Consider the following 15,275-nt stretch of genomic DNA (forward strand, 5'->3'; position numbering starts at 1 on the left):
CGCACAAAGTCAAGATCTACCCCAATGTGAGTCCAACCTGATCATGGTGGGTGAACTTTCTACTCTGCAGCTACCAGACTCACGCAGGTAGTTTATAGCATAACAGCAGACTGCGACATACACAGAGGGATAATTGAATTATCAATTGACAAGTTCCATTTTGTGTAATAGGTCCGTATACGTCTAAAAAAATCAGTGTTCCTTATTATGAACACAACGGGAAATTGCTGTAATGAAAATGTAAACTTGTTATTGTCGACTGCATTTATTAAGTCGTTGTGAACAGCAGTTCACTTTTCCCTTAATGTCGTCAACATTTGCTCTAGGATTTGGAAAACAAATTCAGCTACTTTTTATTTCAGTGCATAAATTAAGCGTTTATCTTTATGGAAGCAACATTTCCCATCATGCTGTGTGTGAGGCGTCTCCCTCTCAAATGTGCGAACACACATGTGAAACAACGATTGAACAATCAAGGATGAACTCACCATCATTTCAACGTCAATTACTTTACCCGGAGTAGGCTGGGACCATGAAGTTAGTTTTAAAACCCGGTAACAGCAAAGAAGAAGATCAGCTCACTCGTCACGAAAAAATGAACCTGAGATCTTCCAGATCTGCGACTCAGTGCCATACAGGGTGGAGCCAGTACCGTGCTATCAATGCATGGATGTGGAATAATTAAATGCGGAACAAAATTAACGTTTGACAGATGAGGTTTCAGTCCAATATGTTTATTAATTATATGTTGGCTTTTAATTCCAATCATTAAAGTCGATGTTTCCAGCACAATATAGTAGAGCAGATCCATCACACTAAAACATATACTTGAGCTTGATAAATGAATCGATTTTTAGGTTTTGATCTAATTGCTACACAAAGCCTTCGAAATACAAATTATGTGCCAGCAAATTTTTATGCAAACAAGTTTTATCGTTCTTTAAAGTTTCTTTTCAATCCCTTTACCCATTAGGTGCTTCTTTGTATTTTTCTCTAGAGTTATCATGATAATGTAAAATTTCGGACCAAAAATGCAGAGCAGCAATCCGAAGCTGGAGGACAGAATCGCAAACACTTCCACCGCTACAGTGTATTTCCCAGGAGAACTCACAGAAGCCGGAATAAAAGTTATCCAAACAGCACAAAAGTTAAGCATGCTGAAAGTTATACATTGAGCCTCGTTGAAATTATCTGGCAACTTCCGGGCAAAAACCACCAAGAGAAAACAAACACACGATAACAAAGCGATGTAACCTGATACAGAATAGAAGGCTGCAGAAGATCCCGCATCGCATTCTAAAATAATAATGTCCCTGTAATAGTTTGTGTTTCTCATGGGAAATGGCGGCGCAGTGATCAGCCAAAGGGCACATATTAAACCCTGAACGAATGTTAGGAGCAAAGCACTTACACGCTGCTGTTTTTGTCCAAACCATTTTATCCTGTTATTGCTGGGATGCGTTGCCTTAAATACCATCAGCACCAGGATAGTTTTAACAAAAATGAAGGAAATACACAGCACAGATGTAACACCGAACGCTGTGTAACATCTGTGGAGGGAGAAACAGAGTTATAGGCCCAGAAATTCGGGTCGGGGGCTTCCCGCGGGTGTAAGCCCCCGACCTGTACTTACCTTGCGCGCCGGCATTTGAGCTGTAGGGCCCCGTGGAATACCGATCCGGGGCCTGGCCCAGCTGCTGGCGCAGTGCTTGGTGTCCCAGGGGCGCAGTTAGTTCGATGTGTCCTAGGGGCGCAGTTAGTTCGATGCATCCCCTGGGATCACGTGGGCCATGGGCAGCCAATCGGAGGAGGGAAAAGCCCATTCATAAGTCTTGACAGGAAGAGCTGTCAAGACCTATAAATACTACGGCCCCAAAATAGCATTAAACCTTCAAACAAATTTAAAAAACATTACATTTTTAAATAAAATGTAAATTACATTAAATAACTATTTTAAACAATTATTTAAATTTTTGAAAAAAATAATTTTATATTCTAACGGGGCTAAAAATAAACTTACCTTGCTTTAAAGTATTTAAAAATAATAAACCTGTGGAAAAAATGTTTTAATTTTAATTAATTGACCACTTACCTTGTAAAAAGCAGGCCATACGCCTGCTTTTTAAATTTCTAAATTCTAAAGAATTACCCTCACGGAAAAACCTGTAAAAAATCGTAATTTCAAAGCACACGCACAGACTCCTCTGCGCACGCGTTCGCCCTCTGAACCCCTTCATTCAGAGGAACGGAAGTGCCGGTTTCCCACGCATGTGCAGTGCATGCACGAAACCGGCACTTCCATCGGGCCCACGCGTGAGTACCCCATGCGTACTCACCCGTGGAGACCCGAATTTCTGGGCCAACGTATCAGGTTGAGAACCTTTCATCAGAGCTGGAAAAAAGCAGGAAAAGGAATTAATATTAAAGCAAGTTAGGGGCTGGGAAAAGAGGGAGGGGATGGAAGATCAAAAGGGAAGGTCAATGATAGGATAGAAAGCAGGAGAGATTAAGAGACATTGAGAGACATTAAGAGATATTCAAGGCAAGATGAGATGGTAATGGGACAGGTTAAGGAACATTGGATGGTCCTGGATGAAGTGTGAATTGTGCTGGCAGAATGAAGGACACCTGCCATGTGGGAGGGAAGAAATAAGGCCAAACAAACGTGTGGATAAAAAAATTATATATATATATATATATGTGATGGGGCCGAGGTTATGACCTGAAATTGTTGAACTCTATGTTGAGTCCAGAGGGCTGTAGAGTGCCTAATCGAAAGATAAGGTGCTATTCCTCGAGCTTACACTGAGCTTCCGTGGAACAATGCAAGAGGCCGATAACGGTGAGGACTGAGTGGGAATGGAGTGGTGAATTAAAGTGACAGGCCACTGGGAGCTCGAGATCCTGCTTACAGACTGAATGGAGGTGTTCCGCAAAGCGGTCACCCAAACTGCGTTTGGTCTCCCCACTGCAGAGGAGACCACATCGTGAGCAGCGAATACAGAATACAAATTTGCAGGAAGTACAAGGAAATCGCTGTTTCACCTGGAAGTGGTGTTTCGGGCCCTGGGCAGTGGGAAGGGGGGGCGGTATAAGGGCATGTGTTGCATCTCCTGCACTTGCATGGGAAGGCACCGGGCGAAGGGGAAGGGGTGCTGGGGTGGTAGAGGAGAGAACCAGGGTGTCACGGAGGGAGCATCCCTATGGAATGCTGAAAGGGGAGGTGAGGGGAAGCTGTGTTTGGTTGTGGGATCACGCTGGATGTGGCGGAAATGGCAGAGGTTGATCCATTGAATGTGGAGGCTGGTGGGGTGAAAGCTGAGGACAAGGGGAACACTATTGTGGTTCCATGAGGGAGGGGCAGGGATGAGGGCAGAAGTGCAAGAGATAGAACGGACATGGTCGAGGGCCGTTTGAACCACAGTAGAGGGGAATCCTTGGTTGAGGAAAAAGGAAGACATGTCGGAAGCACTGGTATGGAAGGTGGCATCGTCAGAACATCTATTTGCGCAGCTAATTCATCCAGCTTATTATGAATGCTCCTCGCATTAAGACACAAAGCCTTCAGGCTTGTCTTTTAACACTCTTAGACCTTTTAGAATTATTGTTTACTGTAGCCATGTTTGATTTACACCCTTGATTTCTCTTCCTTCCACTTTTGCTTTTCTCCTTCCTGTCTTTTGCTTCTATCCTTGCTTCCCTTTCCTCTGTCTCCCTGCACAGGTTCACAACATCCTGCCATTTTAGTTTAAACCCTCCCCAACAGCACTAGCAAACACTCGCCCTAGGACAGCGGTCCCGGTCCTGCCCAAGTGCAAACTGTCCAGTTTGTACTGTCCCACCTCCCACAGAACCAGTTCCAATGTCCCAGGAATTGGAATCCCTCCCCCTTGCACCATTTTTCTGGCCACGTATTCATCTGAAATGTCCTTCTATTTCTACTCTGACTAGCACGTGGCACTGGTAGCAATCCTGAGATTACTACCTCTGAGGTCCTATTTTTCAATTTACCCCCTAACTCCCTATATTCAGCTTTTAGAACCTCAACCCATTTTTTACCTATATCGTTGGTACCTATATGCACCACGACAACTGGCTGTTCACCCTCCCCCTCCAGAATGCCCTGCAGCCGCTCCAAGGCATCCTTGCACCAGGGAGGCAACATACCATCCTTGAGCCTCATTTGCGGCCGCAGAACTGCCTATCTATTCCCCTTAAAATAGAATCCCCTATCACTATAGCTCTCCCGCTCTTTTTCCTCCCGTCCCGTGCAACAGAACCACCCATGGTGCCAGGAAGTTGGTTGCTGCTGACATCCCCCGATAAGCCATCTCCCTCACCAATATCCAAAGTGATATATCTGTTTGAGGGTGGGAAGGCCACAGTGGACCCCTGCAGTACCTGCCTGCGCCTACTACTCTGCCTGGCGGTCACCCATTCCCTTCCTACCCGTGCAGCCTTTACCTGCGGTGTGACCAACTGATTAAATGTGACATCCACGACGTCCTCAGCATCGCAAATGCTCCAGTATGTATCCATTCGCAGCTCCAGCGCCACAATGCGGTCTGCCAGTAGCTGCAGATGGATACACTTCCCACATGCATGGTTGTCAGGGACACAGGAAGTGTCCCTGATTTCCCACATAGTGCAGGAGGAGCATGCCACGGGGCCGAGCTTTGCGGTCATGACTTACCCTTTAATTAATTTAAATAAAATCAATACCACCAATTATACTACAATTAAATGATATACTCAAGGGCCCTTGTTTCCTACCACTCCACGCTCCACAACAGAGACCTTAGAAACTATAACCACAAAATTAAGACAGTGTACAATTCTGTGTGCAGTGCAAAGGAAAGCAAAGAGACTGAGCCCTCGGAATGTCGGCGAGGCACGATCTGCTGAGCTCTGGCTGTCCACTCACTGAAACCCAATTCTCAGGAGGTCCCTTGTGGAGGTAAATAATACAGGAAAATATGAATTGCTAGACGAATAAAGATCAAGGGCCATGTAGTTCACCTTCTACCTTCCTGGTACAATGGTAATGGAGTTGTTGACTAATCATAGCAATCAATCTATACGATTCTATGGCCAGTCTCTATTAATTAGTCTACAACAGACATAGGAGTGGGGAGGAAACCACCAGTGGTGGAAAGCTTTCTGGACCATAGTTTCAAAGTTGCCTGCATGTTTCTGATTTCCTACACTACAACAGTGACTACACTTCAAAAGTCTTTATTGCTGTAGATGGCTTTGCTACGTCCTGCGGTCGTGAAAAGCATGAAATAAAGGCTATTTTTTTCTTTATAACCTGGTGATAGGTGCCTTGCAATAATGTAATGATTCAGTTCGTACTTTTTTTCTGTTCCTTCCAAGCATGATACATTTTCCACTCCATGTCACAAATTACTCATATATTGTACTGCAACGTATCATTTTCTGATGGTATAGTAGGCCTAGAAATTCCGGTTGGAAGCGTAGCTCTGGCCTCAGCTCTGGAGGCAGATGGCAGCTTTCAGGCCCACAGATCCCAGGGATGAAGGTGATTCAGAAAGGTCCCTGGGATCAGGTGGACCCAGTCCTCCAATTACGAAGGACAATTCCTATTGCATCATTTAAAAACGTAATCCCCTAATGATGTGAAATGGAATGTACAGAAATGTAATAATTTAACAATGTACTGAATTGCAAATTTATTCATAAGTTCCTTCATCGCAGTGTTAGATTCGAATTTTGGAGAAACTCTAGATGGAGACGGAATTGAGGACAAATACAGATTTTATTAAACAACTAAAAGAATACGTGTGCACACGGGAGCGTCATCCTGCTTCCTCAAACAAGAGATACTCTCCACGGGATAAACAGTGATTCATTCAAGTTATACAGTTCTATAAGCAACGCCCACTTACCATAGAATGGGCCGCATACGTATAAACAGTGTCATAACAGTTGCTCTTTATTGGTTTATGTGGTTAGTCACTCAGCTGTCGGGTCCACCCTTCAACTGTCGGACCAACCCCCTTGAACTCAGGTAACCCCTGACCATGCTAGCCACAAATGTGGATCGTAATTCTACTCCCGCATTTCTGTTATCTTTTCCTCGCTACAGGCCTTGTTTATAGTTTGCAACTTAGTACAATGTTGGTTTTTAAATTGTACCCTTATCTCCAGGGGAAAAGGGCAGTGTTTAGACACTGCTCTACTTAAAGGGCTGCAGACACACATATTCCCATGCCGTTATCACTTCTATATGTCTTTGATGTTTAATATTCGGCATTGCTGACATTTCTGCTATCCGTTCCCAGCTGCATTTTGTCAGTCTCTGTTATAAGACTTAAAAAAAACATCTTTGCCTTAAGCGGCTAACATAGTCAAGTATCCCAGAGTTCATTGGGAACAAGTTGAACCTTTCAGTTTAACATAGTCAAGTATCCCAGAATTCATTGGGAACTAGCTGGATCCTTCAGCAGCAACCTCAATATAAAATTAACGTTTTTGTAAATAATGTTAAACATCTTAATCCGGGCAAATATTTGCATCAACTCATTTAAAGTGTACGTGCATAATTTTGGATTTTTAAATGTTTTATTTAAGCCTTGTATATACCCTGTCATGAATCATACCATTCATGTAGAAATAACTCATGAGATAACACTGGGCTGCCAGCTGGTGGTGCCGTCCAAGGAAGTATAAATACTCGGGCGTGGGCCCAGCTTGCTCAGGATGTTTCTGTAACCAGGAACCAGTGATGTAACTAGAACTCATGGTTGTGAAACAGTTGATTAAAACCTTGTTTTATACTCAAACCAACTGCTTAGTAGCTTTCTTTCGTCATACCATTACACTGATGCAAGCAGGCCCTAAGTAAGCTTTTACCAGCGGTAAGAGTTGCCTGGGCAATTGCTGGTGTTGAGTTTCTGGGTCTGTGCCAATTAATCCTTTCACTCCTAAGTTCCAAAAGATTCGACTTGACCTGTATTTTTGGCAGTGATTACATTGTATTCGCTAAAGAGAGACTTGATACATTACAGCTTCTGAGCATTAGTTAAACAAGGTGCAATCAAAGTCTATAATACCCGTTGGGCCCTGGGTAGAAAACGCAATCTCCACGGGTCAAACCCCGTTCGACCTGTCCTTTAGGCTCGCTCACCTACCCGGTGTGATGCGTGTGTGTCCTCTGCCAACCCGAACCCCTCCTTGGCTCGACTGGTGGACGTTCTAAACCTTCTTGCCGAATGCCTCTACATCATAAGTGTTTCAGAGACCCCTTCTTACACTTCTTCTTCCCAGCAAAGCCGATGGAGACCAGTTAACCCAATCATACACTTACACATTAAAATCCCAGTCCAATTACAGAAACGCCACGCACCTAAAGATCGTGCCTACCCCTGTCAGGTCCTCATCTCAGGACACCATGACATCATCTGTTTTTGAACATTAAGACTCATATCTGGGGTAGTTATGGCAATACAAATGGAACATTTTTCCATATATAGAGATACATGTCCTTTCTTCTCACTGCGAAAGGCCTATGGGTTTAATTCACTGAAAATATCATAACATTCCAACACATAGGCAGCCACACATTACCTTGCTTCCCATGCCAGCGGACTGCTGTTTGTGCCAGAAAGTCTGCTGGCTGTACATTTAATGCGGCCAAGCTTCGGTTTCTTCCATTTTAAAATATAACTGCTTCTACACAGGGCATATTTCACTAATTTTAAAAGCAAGATTATTCAAGCATCATTGTGCATTGCGTATCAGTTACATAATAAAAACAATCAGATCCCGAGCAACCACATCTGCAGTAAGTGCCTGCAGCTCGAGGAACTTCGGCTCGGAGTTGTCGAGCTGGAATCCGAACTGCAGATATTGCGATGTCTCAGGGAAAGGGAGAGTTACCTGGACACTTTGTTCCAGGAGGCAGTCACGCCCCTTATGTTAAGCAGCACTTTAGAGTTAGTCAATGGTCAGGGACAGGCGAGTGCAACTGCGAGTCAGGAACATATGGGGACAGAGGGCATAGTGATGGAGGAGCGTCAGATCTTGACCTTCTCCAACAGCTGTGAGGTACTTGCTACCTGTGGGAATGAGAACAAGGACTGCAGGGAGGATGGGCAAACTGACCACGGCACCGTGCTACAGGAGGCCATTCAAGGGGGGGTGTAAAAAGGAATGTGTTTGTGTGCGGTGACATATAGTCAAGGGGATACTGTTCCCTGCAGCCGCAACAAGGAGTACCAAAGGCTGTGTTGATTGCCCCGTGCCAGAGTTAAAGATATATCTTCGTGGCTGGAGAAGAACTTGAAGTAGCAGGGGGAGGATCCAGTTGTCGTGGTCCATGTAGGAACCAACGACATAGGTAGAACTAGCAATGGAGTTCTGCTGAGGGAGTTTGAGGAGCTTGCATCCAAGTTAAAAAGCAGAACCTCAAAGGTAATAATCTCTGGATTGTTATCTGAGCCACGTGCAAATTGGCATTGGAACAAACAAATTAGGTGTTTAAATGCGTGGCTCAAAGTGTGGTGTGGGAGGAAGGGGTTTCAGTTTATGGGCCACTGGCACCAGTACTGGGGAAAATCGTACTGGTGGCAGTGCCCCATAATCGAATAACTAGGGCATTAGACATGTCTTTAAACTAATCAAGTGGGGTGGGAGGATTCAGGAAAGAGTTAATTTAAAAGCAGCAAGAATAATGTCATGGCGCTAGAGCAGAGTAGATTTTGAGGTAAAAAGAAGCAGAGTGAGTCAAAAAGGGACATGATGAATAATAAGAAACAGGGCATCAGTGGCTCAGGTGATATCAGGGAAAAATAGAAAAAAGTCAAAGGTAAGGGCACTATATATGAATGCGCGAAGCATTCACATCAAAATAGATGAATTAATATCGCAGACAGAAATTAATAGGTTTGATCTGATAGCCATAACAGAGACGTGGTTGCAAAGTGACCAAGGTTGGGATCTAAATATTCCAGGATACTTATCTTTTAGAAGAAATAGGCAAAATGGAAAAGTTGGAGGAGTAGCCCTGATATCTTAGAAAGGATCTTAGAAAGGATCTTAGCTCTGAAAGTCATAGTTTTAGTGAAGCTTATAAACAGCAAGGGGCAGAAAACATTGGTGGCAATTGATTATAGGCCCTTAAAGAGTGGTTGTAATGTAGTGCAGTGTATAAATATTGAAATTAGAGGCGCATGTAACTAGTGTAATACATTAATCATGGGGGATGTTAATCTACATATAGACTGGGCAAATCAAATTTGCAGTAATAGTGTGGAGGACGAATTCATGGAATGTTTACAAGATAGTTCTCTAGATCAGTATATTGAGGAACCAACTGGGGAACAGGCTATTTTAGATCTAGTATTGTGCAATGAGGAAAGGGTTCATTAATAACCTTGTTGTAAAGGAGCCTTTAGAGAAGAGAGACCATAATCTGTTATAATTTTAAACTCATTCTGAAAGTGATTTAGTTAAATCCGAAACGAGGGCCTTAAATCTAAACAAAGCAAACTATGTAGGTATGAGGGGCGAGTTGGCTACGGTAGATTGGCAAACTACATTGAAAGGTATGATGGTAGTGTTAGTTTCGAATTTCGGAGTAAAACCATACAGAGAGACGGAACTGCTGACATAGTTAAAGTTTATTAGAAAACGGTCAGAAGGCCTTGTGCACAAGGGAGAGGAGGGAGCCTCCTCAGACTCGCACCTGGCTCTCTACCGAAATATGAGAGCAGAGTTGACTAAAGTGGACTGGGAAAATAGATTAAAGTGTAAGACGGTACATGAGCAGTGGTGTACATTCAAGGAGATATTTCACAACTTTCAAGAGAAATATATTCCACTGAGGAAAAGGGGGCGTAAAGGAAAAGACAGCCATTCATGGCTAAGTAAAGTAATAAAGGATAGTATCCGACTGAAAACAAGGGCATATAAAGTATACCAAATCTAGTGGGAGGATAGAAGATTGGGAAGCATTTAAAAGCCAGCAAAGAATAACTAAAAGATTAATTAAGAAAGGGAAGATAGATTATGAAAGTAAACTAGCAAAAAATATAAAAACAGAGTTTCTACAGTTATATAAAAAGAAAAAGGGTGGCTAAATTGAATGTTGGTCCCTTAGAGGACGAGACTGGGAAATTAGTGGTGGGGAACATGGAGATGGTAAAAACACTGAACAAATATTTGTATCAGTCTTTACAGTAGAGGACACTAAAAATATCCCAACACTGGACAAACAGGGGGCTATAGGGGGGAGGAGCTAAACACGATTAAAATCACTAAGGAGGTGGTACTCGGTAAGATAATGGGACTAAAGGCGGATAAATCCCCTGGACCTGATGGCTTACATCCTAGGGTCTTGAGAGCAGTAGCGGTAGGGATTGTGGATGCATTAGTGGTAATTTTCCAAAACTCCCTGGATTCAGGAAAGGTCCCAGCAGATTGAACAACTGCTAATGTAACGCCCTTATTTAAAAAGGGCAGTAGACAAAAGGCTGGAAACTATAGACCAGTTAGCCTAACATCTGTGGTTGGTAAAATGTTGGAGTCCATTACTAAGGAAGCAGTAACTGGACATTTGGATAAGCATAAATTAATCGGACAGAGTCAGCATGGTTTTATGAAGAGGAAGTCATGTTTGATAAATTTGCTCGAATTCTTTGAGGACGTAACAAACAGGGTGGATAAAGAGGAACCAGTGCATGTGGTGTATTTGGACTTCCAAAAGGCATTTGACAAAGTGCCACACAAAAGATTACTGCACAAGATAAAAAATCACGGGATTGGGGGTAATATACTGGTATGGGTGGAAGATTGGCTATCTAAGAGAAAACAGAGAGTTGGGATAAATGGTCCATTCTCGGGTTGGCAATCAGTGACTAGTGGTGTTCCGCAGGGGTCAGTGCTGGGACCCCAACTCTTTACAATCTATATTAACGATTTGGAGAAGGGACCGAGTGCAACGTATCCAAGTTTGCCAACGATACAAAGATGGGAGGGAAAGCAGTGAGTGAGGAGGACATAAAAAAACCTGCAAAAGGACATAGACAGGCTAAGTGAGTGGGTAGAAATTTGGCAGATGGAATATAATGTTGGAAAGTGTGAGGTAATGCACTTTGGCAGAAAAAATCAAAGAGCAAGTTATTATCTAAATGGAGAGAAACTGCAAAGTGCTACAGTACAAAGGGATCTGGGGGTCCTGGGGCATGAAACACGGAAGGTTAGTATGCAGGTACAGCAGGTGATCAGGAAGGCCAATGGAATCTTGGCATTTATTGCAAGGGGGATGGAGTATAAAAGCAGGGAAGTCTTGCTCCAGTTATACAGGGTACTGGTGAGGCCACACCTGGAATACTGCGTACAGTTTTGGTTTCCATATTTAAGAAAAGATATACTTGCTCTCGAGGCAGTTCAGAGAAGGTTCACTCGGTTGATTCCGGAGATGAGGGAGTTGACTTATGAGGAAAGGTTGAGTAGGTTGGGCCTCTACTCTTTGGAATTCAGAAGAATGAGAGGTGACCTTATCGAAACATATAAGATTGTGAGGGGGCTTGATCGAGTGGATGCGGTGAGGATGTTTCCACTGATGGGTGAGACTAGAACTAGGGGGCATAATCTTAGAATAAGGGGCTGCCCTTTCAAAACTGAGATGAGGAGAAACTTCTTCACTCAGAGGGTAGTAAATCTATGGAATATGCTACCTCAGAGAGCTGTGGAAGCTGCGGCATTAAATAAATTTAAAATGGAGATAGACAGTTTCCTAGCTGGTAAGGGAATTAGGGGTTACTGGGAGCGGGCAGGGAAGTGGATGTGAGTCTAGCTTCAGATCAGCCATGATCCTATTGAATGGCAGAGCAGGCCCGAGGGGCCGTATGCCCTACTCCTGCTCCTACTTCTTATGTTGTTATGTTATGTTCTTATACAGCATAAAAGCATTTATTATATCTTTAAATAAGCGATGCCCACTGGTTACAAAAGTGGGCGTACACATACAGACAACGTCACTACAGTTATTCGCTTATTGGTTGAGTGATTAGTCACTCAATGTCGGGAGCTGCCCTGAGGTGTTCTTTGCCTTCCAGCATAACACCTAGTTTCTAGACATCTAGCTTCTGTGAGCAAGGCCGCTTAATTTTTGAGATAATAAACAATGTCAGCTTTTGGTTGCAAACAGACATTACAAAAGAAGATAAGGTGTTTGAGGCAAAGATAGAAATGGCTGACTTCCTATGAAGTTTAGTTTCCCTTATCTCTCAGAAAGTCAGCTGCATTAAACACTGCTTCTGTAACACTGATAAAACAAAGACAGAGACCAAGAGTCTAGTAAATATGCTGTGGTCCACTATATCTACAGTACTTAGTTAAAAAGGGTTAATGATGGTCAAGTGTCCCATCATGCTTTGCAGCTACCTAAATACTACATGTACGTTTTATATATATATTTCCTAATACGTGAAGCTCAACATCCGTTGAATATGATTTCTAATACTACAGCCCTCCCTACAGCTTTGGTTAATGTATTTAAAGACTAGATGATTCAGGCTTTGGTTCACAGGCCTATTTTTGCGATCTAACAGTAGACAAGCAATGGCTAGCATTTAAAGACTTAATACATAATTTACAACAAATATACATTCCTTTAAAACACAAAAAAACCCACAGGAAAAGTGGTCCAACCGTGGCTAACAAGACAAGTTAATGATAGTATTAGATCAAAGGAAGTGGCCAAAGGAATTTTCCCAACAAGAGTAGTAAACCTGAGGATAGGGAGGATTTTAGAATTCAGGAAAGGAAGACCAAGGAATGAATAAGGAAAGAGAAAAAAGAATATGAGTGTAAATTAGTAGGAGACATAAAAACAGATTGTAAACTTTTCTATAGGTATGTAAATAGGAAGAGATTAGTGAAAGTAAACGTGGGCCCATTAGAGGCAAAGACAGGAGAATTTATAATGGGCAATAAGGAAACGGTAGAGACATTAAACAAATAATTTGTATCTGTCTTCACGGTAGAAGACACAAAAAAAATTGCAGAAGTAATGGGGAACCAAGGATCTAGAGAGATTGAGGAACTTAAAGAAATCAGTATAAGCAAAGATATAGTACTGGATTAATTAATGGAACTAAGTGTCTGAGGACCTGCATCCTAAGGTTTTAAAAGAGGTAGCTGCAGAGGGAGTGGATGCACTGGTATTAATCTTCGAGAATTCCCTAGATTCTAGAACAGTCCACAAGGATTGGAAGGTACCAAACATAACCCAGCTATTTAAGAAAGGAGGATGAGAAAACCGTGCATAACTATAGCGGCACGGTGGCATAGTGGATGGCGGCACGGTGGCATAGTGGATGGCGGCATGGTGGCATAGTGGTTAGCACTGTTGCCTCACAGCGCCAGGGACCCGGGTTCAAATCCGGCCTCGGGTGACTGTCTGTGTGGAGTTTGCACATTCTCCCCGTGTTTGCGTGGGTTTCCTCCGGGTGCTCCGGTTTCCTCCCACAGTCCAAAGATGTGCGGGTTAGGTTGATTGGCCATGATAAAATTGGCCCTTAGTGTTAGGGGGGATTAAATATGTGGGGTTACGGGGATAGGGCTTGGGTGGGATGGCTGTCGGTGTAGGGACCGGGTGCTAGGGTTTGGATGATCAGCCATGATCTCGTTGAATGGCGGAGCAGGCTCGAAGGGCCGAATGGCCTACTCCTGCTCCTATCTTCTATGTTTCTATGTTTCTATGTTTCTATAGGCCAGTTAGCCTGACATCAGTAGTAGGCACAATTCTGGAATTTCTTATTAGGGACCTGGTAACATGACACGTGGAAAATCATAATATGATTATGCAGAGTCGAGGGAACGGTAGCATAGTGGCAATGTTACTGGGCTAATAATCCAGAGGCCTTGACTAATGACCCAGAGACGGGAGTGCAAATCCCAATACGGCATCTGGGGAATTCAAATTCAGTTAATTCAATAAATCTGGAATAAAAAGCTAGTATCAGTAATGGTGACCATGAAATTATCAAAAGCATCGACTTTGGCACTGGCTTCGGACACGGCGATGGCACACCCAGCCCAGTCGGCCAAGCAAATTCCTCTTCACGAACATCTGGGGACATGTGACAAAATGCGGAGAGCTGAATCATACCTCTCAGCCAATGACCCAGATTCCTCCATCACCATCCCTATATATGTCCTGTCCCACCGGCAGGACAGGCCCACCAGAGGTTGCGGCACAGTGGTATACGGGACAGAGGGTGTGGCCCTGGGAGTCCTCTACATTGACTCCAGACAACATGAAGTCTCATGGATTCAGGTCAAGCACGGGCAAGGAAACCTCCTGCTGGTTACCACCTACCACACTCCCTCAGATGATGAATCGGTACTGCTCCATGTTGAACACCACTTGGAAGAAGTACTGAGGGTAGCAAAGGCACTGAAAGACAAGGCTGAAGTTTTTGCAATCAGCTTCAGACAGAATTGCTGAGTGGGTTTTCCATATCGGCCTCCTGCCATCACAGAAGCCAATCTTCAGCCAATTCGATTCGTTCCACGTGGTATCAAGAAATGGCTGAGTGCACTGGATACAGCAAAGGCTATGGACCCTGACAACATCACGGCTGTCCTGCCGAAGACTTGTGCTCCAGAACTAGCCGCACCTCCAGCCAAGCTGTTCCAGTACAGCTACAACACTGGCATCTACCCGACAATGTGTAAAACTGCACAGGTATGACCTGACCACAAAACGCAGGACAAATCCAAATCGGCCAATTACCGTCCCATCAGTCTACTCTCAATTATCAACAAAGTGATGGAAGGTGTCATTGACAGTGCTATCAAGCGGCACTTACTCACCAATAACCTGCTCATCAATACTGAGTCTGGCTTCCACCTGGACCACTCGGCTCACCTCATTACAGCCTTGGCACAAACATGGATAAAAGAGCTGAATTCCTGAGGTGAGGTGAGAGTGACTGCCCTTGACATCAATTCAGCATTTGCCTGAGTGTGGCGTCAATGGGCTCTAGTAAAATTGAAGTCAATGGGAATCATGGGGAAAACTTTCCACTGGCTGGACTCATACCTAGCACAAAGGAAGATGGTTGTGGTTGTTGAAGATCAATCATCTCAGCCCCACGACATCGCTGCAGGAGATTCTCAGGGCAGTGGCCTCGGCCCAATCATCTTCATCTGCTTCATTAATGACCTTCCCTCCATCAAAAGGTCAAAAATGGGGATGTTCTCTGATGATTGCACAGTGTTCAGTTCTGTTCGCAACTCCT

General features: G+C 43.7%; 1 pseudogene; it reads right to left on the minus strand.

Annotated features, from left to right (window-relative positions):
- Positions 1–940: 940 nt before the first annotated feature.
- LOC147115403 (extracellular calcium-sensing receptor-like) overlaps positions 941–15,275 on the minus strand; it is a 54,225-nt pseudogene continuing 39,890 nt past the window's right edge.

Source organism: Somniosus microcephalus, chromosome 6 (genome assembly GCF_052327205.1).
Source record: "Somniosus microcephalus isolate GS21.2 chromosome 6, FLI_Smic_1.0, whole genome shotgun sequence".
NCBI classification, from domain to species: domain Eukaryota; kingdom Metazoa; phylum Chordata; class Chondrichthyes; order Squaliformes; family Somniosidae; genus Somniosus; species Somniosus microcephalus.